Here is an 18,207-nt window from a genome sequence, read left to right as displayed (position 1 = left end):
CGTTTGCATTGAGCATGAATATGATTTGATCATGTTTATTGCAATACGGTTATTCATTTAAAGTCAGAGAATAATTGTTGTTCTGTTTACATGAATAAAACCTTCGATGGTCATACACCCAATGAAAATAGTATGTTGGATCTCGATCGTAGTGATACACATATTCATAATATTGAAGCCAAAAAATGCAAAGTTAATAATGATAGTGCAACTTATTTGTGGCACTGCGGTTTAGGTCATATTGGTGTAAAGCGCATGAAGAAACTCCATGCTGATGGGATTTTGGAATCACTTGATTATGAATCACTTGATACTTGCGAACCATGCCTTATGGGCAAGATGACTAAGACTCCATTCTCCGGAACAATGGAGCGAGCAACTGACTTATTGGAAATAATACATACTGATGTATGCGATCCGATGAGTGTTGAGGCTCGCGGCGGGTATCGTTATTTTCTGACCTTCACAGATGATTTGAGCAGACATGGGTATATCTACTTGATGAAACATAAGTCTGAAACATTTGAAAAGTTCAAAGAATTTCAGAGTGAAGTGGAAGATCATCGTGACAAGAAAATAAAGTTTCTACGATCTGATCGCGGAGACGAATATTTGAGTTACGAGTTTGGTCTTCAATTAAAACAATGTGGAATAGTTTCACAAATTCGTGCCACCTGGAACACCACAGCATAACGGTGTGTCCGAACGTCATAACCGTACTTTATCGGATATAGTGCAATCTATGATGTCTCTTACCGATTTACCACAATCGTTTTGGGGTTATGCATTAGAGATAGCTGCATTCGCAATTAATAGGGCACCATCTAAATCCGTTGAGATGACACCATATGAACTGTGGTTTGGCAAGAAACCCAAGTTGTCATTTCTTAAAATTTGGGACTGCGATGCTTATGTGAAGAAGTTTCATCCTGATAAGCTCAAACCCAAATCGGAGAAATGTGTCTTCATAGGATACCCAAAGGAGACAGTTGGGTACACCTTCTATCACAGATCCAAAGGCAAGACATTCGTTGCTAAAAATGGATCCTTTCTAGTGAAGGAGTTTCTCTCGAAAGAAGTGAGTGGGAGGAAAGTAGAGCTTGATGAGGTAACTGTACCTGCTCCCTTATTGGAAAGTAGTTCATCACAGAAATCTGTTCCTGTGACTCCTACACCAATTAGTGAGGAAGCTAATGATGATGATCATGTAACTTTAGATCAAGTTACTACCGAAACTCATATGTCAACCGGAGTGAGATTCGCACCAGAGTGGTACGGTAATCCTGTTCTGGAGGTCATGTTACTTGACCATGACGAACCTACGAACTATGAGGAAGCAATGATGAGCCCAGATTCCGCGAAATAGCTTGAGGCCATGAAATCTGAGATGGGATCCATGTATGAGGACAAAGTGTGGACTTTGGTTGACTTGCCCGATGATCGGCAAGCCATAGAAAATAAATGGATCTTCAAGAGGAAGACGGACGCTGATAGTAGTGTTACTATCAACAAAGCTAGACTTGTCGGAAAAAGGTTTTTGACAAAGTTCAAGGTGTTGACTACGATGAGATTTTCTCACTCGTGGCGATGCTTAAGTCTGTCCGAATCATGTTAGCAAATTGCCAAATTTTATGAAATCTGGCAAATGGATGTCAAAACTACATTCCTTAATGGATTTTTTAAAGAAGAGTTGTATATGATGCAACCAGAAGGTTTTGTCGATCCTAAAGGTGCTAACAAAATGTGCAAGCTCCAGCGATCCATCTACGGACTGGTGCAAGCATCTCGGAGTTGGAATATACGCTTTGATGAGTTGATCAAAGCATATAGTTTTATACAGACTTGCGGTGAAGCCTGTATTTACAAGAAAGTGAGTGGGAGCACTACAACATTTCTGAAAAATATATGTGAATGACATATTGTTGATCAGAAATAATGTAGAATTTTCTGGAAAGCATAAAGGAGTATTTGAAAGGAGTTTTTCAAAGAAAGACCTCGGTGAAGCTGCTTACATATTGAGCATCAAGATCTATAGAGATAGATCAAGATGCTTGATAAGTTTTTTCAATGAGTACATACCTTGACAAGATTTTGAAGTAGTTCAAAATGGAACAGTCAAACAAAGAGTTCTTGCCTGTGTTACAAGGTGTGAAATTGAGTAAGACTCAAAGCCCGACCACGGCAGAAAATAGAAAGAGAATGAAAGTCATTCCCTATGCCTCAGCCATAGGTTCTATAAAGTATGCCATGCTGTGTGCCAGATCTATTGTATACCCTACACTGAGTTTGGCAAGGGAGTACAATAGTGATCTAGGAGTAGATCACTAAACAGCGGTCAAAATTATCCTTAGTAGAATAAGGATATGTTTCTCGATTATGGAGGTGACAAAAGGTTCGTCGTAAAGGGTTACGTCGATGCAAGTTTTGACACTGATCCAGATGACTCTAAGTCTCAATCTGGATACATATTAAAAGTGGGAGCAATTAGCTAGAGTAGTTCCATGCAGAGCATTGTTGACATAGATATTTGCAAAATACATACGGATCTGAATGTGGCAGACCCGTTGACTAAACTTCTCTCACAAGCAAAACATGATCACACCTTAGTACTCTTTTGGGTGTTAATCACATAGCGATGTGAACTAGATTATTGACTCTAGTAAACCCTTTGGGTGTTGGTCACATGACGATGTGAACTATGGGTGTTAATCACATGGTGATGTGAACTATTGGTGTTAAATCACATGGCGATGTGAACTAGATTATTGACTCTAGTGCAAGTGGGAGACTGAAGGAAATATGCCCTACAGGCAATAATAAAGTTATTATTTATTTCCTCATATCATGACAAATGTTTATTATTCATGCTAGAATTGTATTAACCGGAAACATAATACATGTGTGAATACATAGACAAACAGAGTGTCACTAGTATGCCTCTACTTGACTAGCTCGTTAATCAAAGATGGTTAAGTTTCCTAACCATAGACATGAGTTGTCATTTGATTAACAGGATCACATCATTAGGAGAATGATGTGATTGACTTGACCCATTCTGTTAGCTTAGCACTTGATCGTTTAGTATGTTGCTAATGCTTTCTTCATGACTTATACATGTTCCTATGACTATGAGATTATGCAACTCCCGAGTACCGGAGGAACACTTTGTGTGCTACCAAACGTCACAATGTAACTGGGTGATTATAAAGGTGCTCTACAGGTGTCTCCAATGGTACTTGTTGAGTTGGCATAGATCGAGATTAGGATTTGTCACTCCGATTGTCGGAGAGGTATCTCTGGGCCCTCTCGGTAATGCACATCACTATAACCTTGCAAGCAATGTGACTAATGAGTTAGTTGCGGGATGATGCATTACGGAACGAGTAAAGAGACTTGCCGGTAACGAGATTGAACTAGGTATTGAGATACCGACGATCAAATCTCGGGCAAGTAACATACCGATGACAAAGGGAACAATGTATGTTGTTATGCGGTTTGACCGATAAAGATCTTCGTAGAATATGTAGGTGTCGGTGTCAAAACCGGCGTATCTCGGGTAGGGGGTCTCGAACTATGCGTCTAGGATCGATGGTAACAGGAAACGGGGGACACGATGTTTACCCAGGTTCGGGCCCTCTCTATGGAGGTAATACCCTACTTCCTGCTTGATTGATCTTGATGAATATGAGTATTACAAGAGTTGATCTACCACGAGATCGTAATGGCTAAACCCTAGAAGCCTAGCCTGTATGACTATGGTAATGAATATATCCTATCCGGACTACGCCCTCCGGTTTATATAGACACCGGAGGGATCTAGGGTTACATAGAGTCGGTTACATAAGAAGGAATCTTCATAGCTAGTCGCCAAGCTTGCCTTCCACGCCTAGGAGAGTCCAATCCGGACACGGGTACATTCTTCAGCCTTCACGTCTTCACAGCCCATCAGTCCGGCCCATGGATAACAGGCCGGACGCCCGAGGACCCCTTAGTCCAGGACTCCCTCAGTAGCCCCTGAACCTGGATTCAGTGACGAGGAGTCCGGCGCACAGATTGTCTTCGGCATTGCAAGGCGGGTTCCCCTTCCCGAACTCCAAGATAGTCTTCAGATGTAATGATTGTATCCGGACTTGTATACACAACTGCAGAGGATATAATACTTCACGAGTTCAATCCGCTGACAACTTTTTGGTAATATGACATCACGCGTGCTCGGCCATTATTTTCGAACCGTTAGCTGGCCCGTCGTCCCATGTCTCAAGACGTGGTTTTATTGTCATGTCTTATCCAAGCGGAGATCGTGTCTCCCCTTTTTTAAGGGATTCTTGTCAACCCGAACGTGGGTAACCCAACCGTCGTTTGGGTACAACTCCTTGGGAATAGGCAAGCTTTGAGGCCCAGGAGGAGGCGTTTGATATTCACAGCCTTTATATAAGGGTACAGACCCGTCTTTTTCTTTCATGCTTGCTTCTTCCTCAACCCTTACTCCCCCGAGTTCCAACACCCGGGTTTCAGTTGCCACAGACCCAATCATGTCCGGATCCAGCCAACAAGGCCAGTGGGTAGCTTCTTCTGTCATGGAGGGAGATATTGCAAAGCTTCGGGCGGCGAGGTATTTGACCGCGGAAATCCATTATAGGCTTCCTGCCGAGGGGCAGGTTATTCCCACCCCCCAGATCCGGCGAGAGGGTCGTGTTCGTGTCCCACTTCCTTCGCGTTTAGGGTTTGCACTTAACCCCTTCGTCCGAGGGCTCATGTTCTATTACGGGCTAGATTTTCACGATCTGGCCCCGGACTCTATTCTTCTTATCTCGGCGTTTATCGTCACGTGCGAAGCCTTCCTCCGGACTCCTCCGCACTTCGGCTTGTGGCTCAAGACCTTTGATGTGAAGCCGCAAGTGATAGAGGGGGAGCAAGCTGAGTGCGGCAGTGCTACAGTGAGCAAGCTTGCTAGCGCTGTTTGGCTGAAAGGATCCTTCGCCAAATCTTCTGATTTATGGCAGCAGGGGTGGTTCTATATTACCGAGCCCCATGGCTCCAAGTGGGCAGCTGAGCCTGCATTCCGATCCAGCCCCCCAATTCAGCTTGCATCGTGGATTAATAAGGGGTTGGACTGGGGATCAACGAACGAGGTGCGAACTCTGCAAAGTCGCATACGAAGCCTCATTGAGAGGGACATCAATATAGCCAATGTCGTTCAAGTAATGCTAGTTCGTCGGAACCTGCTGTGCCAGCGACGGCCTCTCCGCCTTTGGGAGTTCAATCCAGAAGGGCCGTGAACTCTTCAACACTTCTCGGCACTACGCATGAAGGAATGTGGAGATTACTCTTCGGGAAACGATGGCAATGGCCGGACACCACCGAAGATGTCGGCCTAGACTGTAACCATCCGGATACCCTGGTAAGTACCCGTTTGTTGAATACCTCATAATCAGATTCCCAGTGACAAGATACTGACGGAATCATCCTTTTTCAGGGTTGGATAAAGAAGGTGGAATGGATTAGGTGTCCAGCTCCCCTTCCCGAAGACTCAGCTACTCCTGTGTTAACAAGGATGCTGGCCTTGGCACCATACCAGGCGCCGGTAAGGGAGGGTAAAGAGGAGAGTGAGAAGACCCAAGATGACCTTGGTTCCGGAGGTAAGTCGGACACTGAGTCCGGAGAAATCGACCTTTCCTCGCCTGAAGATAGAGGCGGAAAAGGACCCAGTATCCCTTCTCCAAGCAGGAGGAAAAGGGCCGCCTCCGAATATTGGGAGGGGCGGTCTTCCAAGAAGGGCAGGATGCCACCGTCGAGCGGCTTGGGTTTGGAAAGCGACGCCGTTGAACAGCTCCAACAAGGGGACAAGCCCTTGGCCAAACTGTAAGTAAATCCGGAGTATTTTGATAGCGTCCCGCTCCGTTGCTGTTACCGAAGATATACATAATGCATTCATGCATTTTTTACAGGTCGGCACAGAGTTTTTCTGGGCGATCCTCTTCTTCAGGGAGTCTCCTCCCAGAGATGATGGAGAGCGAGACGCGTCCTCCAACCTCCTCGCCCAATAAGGCAGATGACTCTGAAGTGTCATCGTGGAGGGTCCCTCTTGATCAACAAGTTACGCAGGGGGCAAAAGAGGCGGTACCCAGAGGTGGATCTCTGGCCATCCGGGATTCTGGGGCTGATGATAACAAAGGCCCCGGACTGTCTGGTTCGCAGCCGACAGTGATTCTGGAGACGGGCGAACAAATCCCTTCAAAGGATGGTAGTGCTCCTAGAGCAGCTTCCGGAGACCCGGAGACTTCGGATATATTGCGGGACATGTTGCGGAAAGCATCTGTCTCGGGGGAACATCGTACCTTGATGGGTACAGTGATTGAGAAGATTTTGTCCGTGAAGGGCGGATTAGATGAAGCCTTTATGAGCCTACTAAAGGGCTTCGAGGTTTGTGACATAATGTTTTCAGCTATGTTTCATTTGCAAAGATGCGCCTGTGTATAGGTAGTAGCCCCTGAGACTCGGGTTATCTTCCACTAGGAAGCAAACGGAGGATCGAAAAGGATCGTTTTGAGGACTAACCTGATGAACTTGAACATAGGCTGCATCCCCCTTGGCCACTTCCCGGACTATGGAAATTTCCGAGCTGCAGCGGAAGCTTGATGTGGCAGGGGATGATCTTGCCTTAATCAATATGCGTCTTGACGAGTCGCAAGGTATGTATTCGGGGCAATCCCCATACATTTTTGTGGTATAAGCATGATGCTAAAATCTGTATGCTAGAATATGCGTGGCTGCAGATGGTGCTGCCGCCGTTGAAGTTCTTCGAGCGGAGCTGGCCCGGACCAAGGAGCAGGCCCGGCATAGCAATGCTACTGCTGAAAAGGCATCGGCTAAGCTAAAAGCCGAACAAGCTGCACGGCGCCAAGACGAGGAGAAGATATCCACGGTGGCGCTCGAACTTGAAAATGCCACTGGCCGCTGTGAATTTCTGGAGAAGGAGAATAAAGCCTTAACGGCTGAACTGGACAAGGCCTTACAAGAGGCAAAGGAAACGCGATCGGAATCCAGAGCAGCCCGTGAGGAGGTTCGGCATGCTAGGGAGATTGCGGCTGGGAAGCCCTTTCTGCTGCAAACTAAGTTCGGTGACCCAAACTATGCTCAGCTTAACCAAGTGTGGTGTTCTCCGGATGAGTTCTTGGACTTGCCGAAGAGTTCTTCCGATGCGGCGCAGTATTACCAAGCGTGAGATGGGTATGCAACGGAGAAGCTTTTTTGATCGCAGTTTGGCACATCAAAGCGCCCTCTGTTTCTCAATGAACAGATGTCCCAATGGGCCGAACTTCATAGGATATCCGGCGCTGCCATGAAGGATGTCATAATCCGGTTGTGGCCAACCGAGCCTGTTCCGAATAGCTATTTCGGTTTGGTGCAGAGGCTTGTTGACGCGGTGCCGCGTATCGACGCAGTGAAGCGGTCAACGTGCATTGAGGGTGCACAGATGGCTTTTGCCCGAGTCAAGACGTTATGGGGGAAGATGAAGGCCATCGATGTTGCGACAAAGAGTCCACCGAAAGGCAAGGACCGTCCGGAACCGGAGCATTATTTTGAAGACGTCCTTGAGGCCGCCCGCTTGATAGAGGGTCAGTGCTCGAAAGACATAATGTTCGAGTGAGGTGTATGAGAATTGTAAAAGACAATTTTATAGTTAATCTATTTTTATGTTTTGCTCGAAAGCTTGAATTCCTCCTGTGCGGCCGTTTTAATATAATCTGAAAGTTTTCCAGTCGTCGGCTTCAGCCCCCTCGTAGGAAGTATGGGGGTGTTCCGAAAAGCGTTTAATCACTCTTTATCCAACATCTTGGTCCATGAGGGAGGTCATAATGCGGCGAACCAGGCAATCGGACTATAGGGCGTTAACACTTTCACTTAGCCATAGGAATTTTATGATGGGACTACGACATAGCCCCTGGTATGTATGCGACGTATGGTGCCTTACATATTTGATCTGAAAAAGATCCTTCGTGTGACACGGAGAATCGCTAAAGATTCCAAGAAGTCGCCAAGTGGTTGACCAGCTCTCGCCGCATCATGACAGTCAGTTTTCGGCTTTGTCTACTGAGGTACTTGACCAGATGAACCGGAAGCACAATCGCAGTAGTTCTCCCTTTACTACCCTAGCCGATAGAGCGGAACGTAGGGTAGCAAGCACAGGAGCCGGGCAACCCAACTATTGACCCAAGACAATGATTCGGAGCTGATGCATATAAGGCCAAACTTGCGACGCCGAAGTACGTTGTAGAGCTGTTCGGGCTTTTGCTGGCAACTCATTTATTCCCATACCGAGCCCCTGGCAGGTTATGCCAAGGTATGTCTGTGGAACAAACATGGGAGCCGTGTTTAGTGGTGAAACAACATGGATGATTAATTCGAATACTGGGAGCTGAGCGACATGCCAATTATTATTTATGATATATAAAAGCCATCCTCCCGGCTATTTGACATGCTTGGGGTCGGAGGCGGAGGAATAGGCATAGTACAGGCTCGAAATAGAGAGTGCGGTCTACAAAAAGTTATTTTGGACCTCCTGTCGCACGTCTGCGCCGCCAGTCCTCGGCGGGGGGAATCCTTGACGGAGATAGCCCCTTAGGTGAGTGTACGGATCCGAACTCCAATAGAGCCAGTTTCAGATGTTTGTCCTGTTCGTCACCTGTTTCTAATAGATAGTGAAGGAAGAAATAAAAAGAAAATGGATAACAAATGTTACGGGGATGCTTGCAGGCTTGTCCGTAGTGTGCTTCCGCCAATGCCCATGGTATTTTGAGTGCGTAGTGATGTATGCGCGGCACAAATTTTGCAGGTGTACGAGGTGGGCGGCGGAAGCCAGACTGCTATTTTCGCTCCGGGAGTAGTTGATCCTCGGGTGGAAATTGCTTCTGACCCCTGGTATTTCGTTGGTGAACCTCTCTGTCATCCCTGTCGCCTGGTGATGTCTACTACACAACCTTCTTCTTGTAGACGTCGTTGGGCCTCCAAGTGCAAAGGTTTGTAGGACAGTAGCAAATTTCCCTCAAGTGGATGACCTAAGGTTTATCAATCCGTGGGAGGCGTAGGATGAAGATGGTCTCTCTCAAACAACTTTGCAACCAAATAACAAAGAGTCCCTTGTGTCCCCAACACACCCAATACAATGGTAAATTCTATAGGTGCACTAGTTCGGCGAAGAGATGGTGATACAAGTGTAATATGGACAGTAGATATAGGTTTTTGTAATCTGAAAATATAAAAATAGCAAGGTAACTAACAATAAAAGTGAGCACAAACGGTATTGCAATGCGTTGAAACAAGGCCTAGGGTTCATACTTTCACTAGTGCAAGTTCTCTCAACAATAATAACATAATTGGATCATATAACTATCCATTAACATGCAACAAAGAGTCACTCAAAAGTCACTAATAGCGGAGAACAAACGAAGAGATTGTGGTAGGGTATGAAACCACCTCAAAGTTGTTCTTTCGGATCAATCTATCATAGAGTTCATACTAGAATAACACCTTAAGATACAAATCAACCAAAACCCTAATGTCACCTAGATACTCCAATGTCACCTCAAGTATCCGTGGGTATGATTATACGATATGCATCACACAATCTCAGATTCATCTATTCAACCAACACATAGAACCTCAAAGAGTGCCCCAAAGTTTCTACCGGAGAGTCAAGACGAAAACGTGTGCCAACCCCTATGCATAGGTTCATGGGCGAAACCCGCAAGTTGATCACCAAAACATACATCAAGTGGATCACGTGATATCCCATTGTCACCACAGATAAGCACGACAAGACATACATCAAGTGTTCTCAAATCCTTAAAGACTCAATCCGATAAGATAACTTCAAAGGGAAAACTCAATCCATTACAAGAGAGTAGAGGGGGAGAAACGTCATAAGATCCAACTACAATAGCAAAGCTCATGATACATCAAGATCGTATCACCTCAAGAACACGAGAGAGAGATCAAACACATAGCTACTGGTACATACCCTCAGCCCCGAGGGTGAACTACTCCCTCCTCGTCATGGAGAGCGCCGGGATGATGAAGATGGCCATCGGAGAGGGATTCCCCCCTCCGGCAGGGTGCCGGAACAGGGTCTCGATTGGGTTTTGGTGGCTACAGAGGCTTGCGGTGGCGGAACTCCCAATCTATTCTGTTTTCTGGAGGTTTCAGTATTTATAGGATTTTTTGGCTTAGGTCTCACGTCAGGGGGGTCTCCGGGTTGTCCACGAGGCAAGGGCCCACGCCCAGGGGGGTGGGCGCGCCCCCCACCCTCGTGGGCAGCTCGGGACTCTCCTGGCCCAACTCTTTTGCTCCGGGGTCTTCTTTTGGTCCATGAAAAATCGTCAAAAATTGGCACGTCCATTGGACTCCGTTTGGTATTCCTTTTCTGTAAAACTCAAAAACAAGGAAAAAACAGAAACTGGCACTGGGCTCTAGGTTAATAGGTTAGTCCCAAAAATCATATAAAATAGCATATAAATGCATATAAAACATCTAAGATGGATAATATAATAGCATGAATACTTCATAAATTATAGATACGTTGGAGACGTATCAGCATCCCCAAGCTTAATTCCTGCTCATCCTCGAGTAGGTAAATGATAAAAGAAATAATTTATGAAGTGTGAATGCTAGCAAGTGCATAAGTTTGATCAATGATAGTTCCAATCACTTTTTCTAGCATCATTATATATCATAACAGTAGCTCAACTCATAAAACTTTTCATGATCAAGTAACAAGCTATCACATGTTAAAGCATAGACCATAAACTTTCTTGAAAACTAACAAACTATGTTCTCAGTCATCAAACAATTACAATTCATCTTATTTTCCGGAAGGGTCTATGTAAGAGCTTTGATTTAGCAAATCCCACATACTCAACCATCCTATAGTCTTCCATGATTGCTACCACTCAAAGCATATTTTTAGAACAAATAGTATTCATCGAACACAGAGAAAGATAGGGCCTTAATGTTTCGCCTCCCAACTTACTTATCATATAGATAATTTTCAACAATAATAATTCATGATCAAATATATTTGAATGGCCATATATGCTTAGATCTTTCTCCACCACATGATGCTTGCCAACTAAAGAGTAGGTTGGAATGAGAAGGAATACTACTGATGCTTGCATAAAAGTAAAAGATAGGCCCTTCGCAGAGGGAAGCAGAGATTTGCAGAGGTGCTAGAGTTCGAAGCAAAAACAGAGATGAAAATAATTTTGAGAGGTATGATTTCATTGTCAACAAAACGACCAAGAGTTCCCAATATCTTCCATACTAGATACATTATAGGCGGTTCCCACGCAGAAAGGTAAAGTTTTTACTCCCCCTCCACCAACATTCACACTCCACGGCTTGTCCGAAACAACGGGTGCCGTCCAACTATCAACATTCCTGGGGGAGTTTTGTTTCAATTATTTGCGAATTTGTTTTTGATCTTTTGATCATAGGACTGGGCATCCCAGTTACCAGCCATTTTCTCGTGAATGATGAGCGGAGTCCACTCATCGTGAGAATAACCCACCTAGCATGGAAGATACTGACAGCCCCTAGTCGCTACATGAGCGATTCGGGCATACAAAACAGATTATTATTTGAAGGTTTAGAGTTTGGCACATGCAAATTTACTTGGAACGGCAGGTAAATACCGCATATAGGTAGATATGGTGGACACTCATGGAAGAAACTTGGTTCAAGGAATTGGATGCACAAGCAGTATTCCCGCTTAGTACAGATATTTTGGCTAGCAAAGGATTCTAAATAGCAAGCACCACATGTTAGAGGATCCATAACAATATAACTTCTATACAAATATACCCAAGCATAACTCATTATGTTGTCTTCCTTGTCCAACTTCAACTAATTTTCTCAGGTTTGAAAATAATTAATGGGGCTCACAATCATAGAAGATGTCCAAGATAGTATATTTATATGTGAAATCTCTCTTCCTTCAATATTCTTTCATGAATTGTTCAAGTGACCAATACAATGTTTGCTAACCTTCAAAAAACTTACCACCTCTACTTCTTATATGTGAAGGCATTACTCCCCATGGGAAAGGCATATGAAACGTATATAATTTCAGATTTATGACATTCAAATCATTCAACCATTTACTCATAGGATATAAGTGAAGCACACGAGTAAATGACAAAACTACTCCAAAAAGATATAAGTGAAGATCAATGAGTAGTTAAATAATTATGTAGCTATGAGAAGACTCTCTCTCATTTAAGAATTTCAGATCTTGGGATATTATTCAAACAGCAAGCAAAACAAAATAAAATGACGCTCCAAGCAAAACACATATCATGTGGTGAATAAAAATATAGCTCCAAATAAAGTTACCGATGAACGAAGACGAAAGAGGGGATGCCATCTAGGGCATCCCCAAGCTTAGGCTCTTGGATGTCCTTGAATATTACCTTGGGGTGCCTTGGGCATCCCCAAGCTTAGGCTCTTGCCACTCCTTATTCCATAGTCCATCGAATCTTTACCCAAAACTTGAAAACTTCACAACACAAAACTTAACAGAAAATCTCGTGAGCTCCGTTAGCGAAAGAAAACAAAACACCACTTCAAGGTACTGTAATGGACTCATTCTTTATTTGTATTGGTGTTAAATCTACTTTATTCCATCATCTCTATGGTTTATAAACTATTTTACTAGCCATACATTCATCAAAATAAGCAAACAACACACGAAAAACAGAATCTGTCAAAAACAGAACAGTCTGTAGTAATCTGTAACTAACGCAAACTTATGGAACTCAAAAAATTCTACCAAAATATGAAGACCTGGATAATTTGATTATTGATCTGCTGCAATTGGAATCAGTATTTTATCACGTTCTGGTGATTTTAAACAATAGTTTTCGTGAACAGAAAGTTTCTGGAATTTTCAGCAAGATCAAATAACTATCATCCAAGAAGATCCTATAGGTCTTACTTGGCACAAACACTAAGTAAAACATAAAACCACATCTAACCAGAGGCTAGATGATTTATTTATTCCTAAACAGAACCAAAAAGCAAGAAACTAAAATAAAATTGGGTTGCCTGCCAACAAGCGTTGTTTAACGCCCCTAGCTAGGTATGATGATTTCAATGATGCTCATAAAAGACAGAAGAATTGAAACATAAAGAGAGCATCATGAAGAATATGACTAGCACATTTAAGTCTAACCCACTTCCTATGCATAGGGATTTTGTGAGCAAACAACTTATGGGAACAATAATCAACTAGCATAGGAAGGCAAAACAAGCATAACTTTGAAAATTTAAGCACATAGAGAGGAAACTTGATATTATTACAATTCCTACAAGCATATATTCCTCCCTCATAATAATTTTCAATAGCATCATGAATGAATTCAACAATATAACCAGCACCTAAAGCATTCTTTTCATGATCTACTTGCATAGAAATCTTACTACTCTCCACATAAGAAAATTTCTTCTCAACAATAGTAGTGGGAGCAAACTCAACAAAATAACTATCATGCGATTGAAAATTAAGATCAAGATGACAAGTTTCATGGTTATCATTATTCTTTAAAGCATACGTGTCATCACAATAATCATCATAGATAGGAGGCATGCTTTCATCATAGTAAATTTTCTCATCAAAGCTTGGGGGACAAAAAATATCATCTTCATCAAACATAGCTTCCCCAAGCTTGTGGCTTTGCATATCATTAGCATCATGGATATTCAAGGAATTCATACTAACAACATTGCAATCATGCTCATCATTCACATATTTTATGCCAAGCATTCTATGTAATTCTTCTTCTAGTACTTGAGCACAATTTTCCTTCCCATCATTTTCACGAAAGACATTAAAAAGATGAAGCATATGAGGCAACCTTAATTCCATTTTTTGTATTTTTATTTTATAAACTAAACTAGTGATAAAACAAGAAACAAAAAGATTCGATTGCAAGATCTAAAGATATACCTTCAAGCACTCACCTCCCCGGCAACGGCGCCAGAAAAGAGCTTAGTTGACGGGGTGTGAGTGCCGCTTACCTAGCCTCCCCGGCAACGGCGCCAGAAAAGAGCTTGATGTCTACTACACAACCTTCTTGTTGTAGACGTTGTTGGGCCTCCAAGTGCAGAGGTTTGTAGGACAGTAGCAAATTTCCCTCAAGTGGATGACCTAAGGTTTATCAATCCGTGGGAGGCGTAGGATGAAGATGGTCTCTCTCAAACAACCCTGCAACCAAATAACAAAGAGTCTCTTGTGTCCCCAACACACCCAATACAATGGTAAATTGTATAGGCGCACTAGTTCGGCGAAGAGATGGTGATACAAGTGCAATATGGATGGTAGATATAGGTTTTTTTAATCTGAAAATATAAAAACAGCAAGGTAACTAACAATAAAAGTGAGCACAAACGGTATTGCAATGCGTTGAAACAAGGCCTAGGGTTCATACTTTCACTAGTGCAAGTTCTCTCAACAATAATAACATAATTGGATCATATAACTATCCCTCAACATGCAACAAAGAGTCACTCCAAAGTCACTAATAGCGGAGAACAAACGAAGAGATTATGGTAGGGTACGAAACCACCTCAAAGTTATCCTTTCGGATCAATCTATCATAGAGTTCATACTATAATAACACCTTAAGATACAAATCAACCAAAACCCTAATGTCACCTAGATACTCCAATGTCACCTCAAGTATCCGTGGGTATGATTATACGATATGCATCACACAATCTCAGATTCATCTATTCAACCAACACATAGAACCTCAAAGAGTGCCCCAAAGTTTCTACCGGAGAGTCAAGACGAAAACGTGTGCCAACCCCTATGCATAGGTTCATGGGCGGAACCCGCAAGTTGATCACCAAAACATACATCAAGTGGATCACGTGATATCCCATTGTCACCACAGATAAGCACGGCAAGACATACATCAAGTGTTCTCAAATCCTTAAAGACTCAATCCGATAAGATAACTTCAAAGGGAAAACTCAATCCATTACAAGAGAGTAGAGGGGGAGAAACATCATAAGATCCAACTACAATAGCAAAGCTCGCGATACATCAAGATCGTATCACCTCAAGAACACGAGAGAGAGAGATCAAACACATAGCTACTGGTACATACCCTCAGCCCCGAGGGTGAACTACTCCCTCCTCGTCATGGAGAGCGCCGGGATGATGAAGATGGCCACTGGTGAGGGATCCCCCCTCCGGCAGGGTGCCGGAACAGGGTCCCGACTGGTTTTTGGTGGCTGCAGAGGCTTGCGGCGGCGGAACTCCTGATCTAGGTTATTTTCTGGAGGTTTCAATATTTATAGGAATTTTTGGCGTAGGTCTCACATCAAGGAGGTTCCCGAGTCGTCCACGAGGCAGGCCCACGCGCCCGGGGGGTGGGCGCGCCCCCCACCCTCGTGGACGGCCCGGGACTCTTCTGGCCCAACTCTTTTACTCCGGGGTCTTCTTTTGGTCCATAAAAAACATCAAAAATTGGCACGTCAATTGGACTCCGTTTGGTATTCCTTTTCTCTAAAACTCAAAAACAAGGAAAAAAACAGAAACTGGCACTAGTCTCTAGGTTAATAGGTTCGTCCCAAAAATCATATAAAATAGCATATAAATGCATATAAAACATCTAAGATGGATAATATAATAGCATGAATACTTCATAAATTATAGACACGTTGGAGACGTATCACCTGGCGGCCTCCTCCCCTTGTGTTCGGCGTTGAGCTTGCCGGCCTGTTTAAAGACCCAGCAGTTTCTGTTAGTATGATTAGCTGGTTTATTAGGGTGGCCGTGAATCTGGCAGGGTCGGTCCAATATCCTCTCTAGGTTGGATGGTTCGTCTCGTTTCGCCTTGAATGGCTTCTTCTGTTTGCCGGGCTTGGGATTGCTGAATCCGGCGTTGACCACTGTGTCGTGTGATCTTTCATTATCATTGCGACTGTTGTATTTGCTTCGTCGTGGCTTGCCGTTGCCGTCTCGGATTTCGGAAGTGCCCGGGTCGCTGGCGTTGTTGCTTCTACGAGCGAGCCAGCTGTCTTCTCCCACGCAAAAGCGGGTCATCAGAGCAGTGAGGGCTGTCATGGATTTAGGTCCTTCTTGACCGAGGTGGCATGCAAGCCATTCGTCCCGGACACTGTGTCTGAAAGCCGCAAGGGCTTCCGCGTCCGGACAGTCGACGATTTGATTCTTTTTGACTAAGAACCGAGTCCAGAGCTTCCTGGCTGACTCTCCGGGCTGCTGGACAATTTGACTTAGGTCATCGGCATCCGGTGGCCGGACATATGTTCCTCGGAAGTTATCGAGGAAGGCCTCTTCCAAGTCCTCCCAGCTGCCTATGGAATTTTCAGGCAGGCTGTTTAACTAGTGCCGAGCTGGCCCTTTTAGCTTTAGTGGGAGGTATTTAATGGCGTGGAGGTCGTCCCCACGGGCCATATGGATGTGGAGGATAAAATCTTCTATCCATACCGCGGGATCGGTTGTTCCATCGTATGATTCAATATTGACGGGTTTGAATCCTTCGGGGAATTCATGATCCATTACTTCATCGGTGAAGCAAAGCGGGTGTGCGGCGCCTCTATGTTGGGCCACACTGCGACGCAACTCTGAAGGATTCCATTTGCGGTTTTCGGCTCGGGCGTGGCTAGGTTTGTCACGTCCGAATAGGTAGCCATCGTCGTGTGTCGAGGCATGCTTTCGCGATCCGTAGATCGGTCTTGCGTGTCCTGCTCTACTGTCCAAGTCCCGCGGCAGGTTGTCTGGACAATCGTGAGCTGCGTTATCTCTGCTTTTACGGCGAGGTGGGGCGGTCTGGTGTTCAGCTTGAGTTGCCTCTTTATGCGGACAGAGTTGTCGGCGACCAGCCGCATTGTGTGATGATGGTACGGGCAATGCCTCGTCGTTGAATTGATGTAGCAATCTATGCTTCGGGTAGCTTTTGGCTAGGCCACTAAGGCCGTATTCTTCGGCGATCAGGACTTCGGTCCATCTATCGTTGAGTAGGTCTTGGTCAGCTTGAAGCTGCTCCTGCTTCTTTTTCAGGATCCTTGCAGTAGCTATTAGCCTGCGCTTGAAGCGTTCCTGCTCGAGGGGCTCTTCGGGTACGATGAAGTCTTCGTCGCCGAGGCTTACCTCATCTTCGGAGAGCGGAAGGTAGTTGTCATCCTCTGAATTATCGCTGGGTAGGGCCTGTTCATCGGGGCTGGCTTGCCCGTTTTCCTGTTCCTCCTGTTCGGATCTTGCTCCAACAGGGTCTTCGTTCTTTTCGGCGTCGTCCGGAGTACTATTTTCTCCGGTGCCACCGTTCCTGCGGTGTGACTTGGAGCGGCGTTTAGGGCGCCGGTACTTAGACTGTGTCTCAGGAGGTTTATTCTCAACTGGTCTCCTTTGCCATTGTCGCGAGCTTTTTTAAGTGTATCAACCATGTACACGTCGTATGAAGGGGTGGCCGTCCCACGCCTGGTGACTGGCGGGTCTTGGCCTTGCTCCTTGTCGGCATCGTCGTCCATACCGTCAATGTCTTCGAAGCCATAAGCAGGCATGTCGGTTAAGTCCTCGACAGTGGCTATGAAGTGGGTGGCGGGTGGGAAGCAAAATTCTCCGTTATCAGCCTCTAACTAGTTCGGCCGCGAGTCCTCCGCCAGGGACAGGTTTTTTAATGAATTTAGCACATCGCCGAAGAGCGAGTGTTGGAAGATATCTGCGGCACTGAACTCGAAGATTGATGACCGATCCAACTCGGTGACCGGGGGCGTGCGTGGTTCGGAACTTATAGCCGGAGCCGAGTCCGGAATTCCGTTGACGCTGATATTGCCTGGTGTTGAGTCTGTGTGTGGCTCCAACGCCGCGGACTCTGTGGCTTCGGATGGTGCAATCTGCTCCGGATCTAAGGCCGTAGCAGTTATAGGAACCATCTCCTGAATATGGTCCGATGACAGATTTAAGTCATGTTCATCGGAGCGAGGGGGAGCGATCGCCGCGGTCTCAAATCCATTGAAGATCAAGTCTCCACGGATATCCGCGACATAGTTCAAGCTTCCAAATCTGACCTGGTGGCCAGGGGCATAGCTATCGATCTGCTCTAGATGGCCAATCGAGTTGGCCCGCGGTACGAAGCTGCCGAATACGAAAATCTGTCCGGGGAGGAAGGTTTCTCCTCGGAC

This window comes from Aegilops tauschii, chromosome 6, assembly GCF_002575655.3.
Source record: "Aegilops tauschii subsp. strangulata cultivar AL8/78 chromosome 6, Aet v6.0, whole genome shotgun sequence".
NCBI classification, from domain to species: Eukaryota; Viridiplantae; Streptophyta; class Magnoliopsida; order Poales; family Poaceae; genus Aegilops; species Aegilops tauschii.
The sequence above is the reverse complement of the archived record's forward strand: the minus strand, read 5'-3'. Positions refer to the sequence as shown.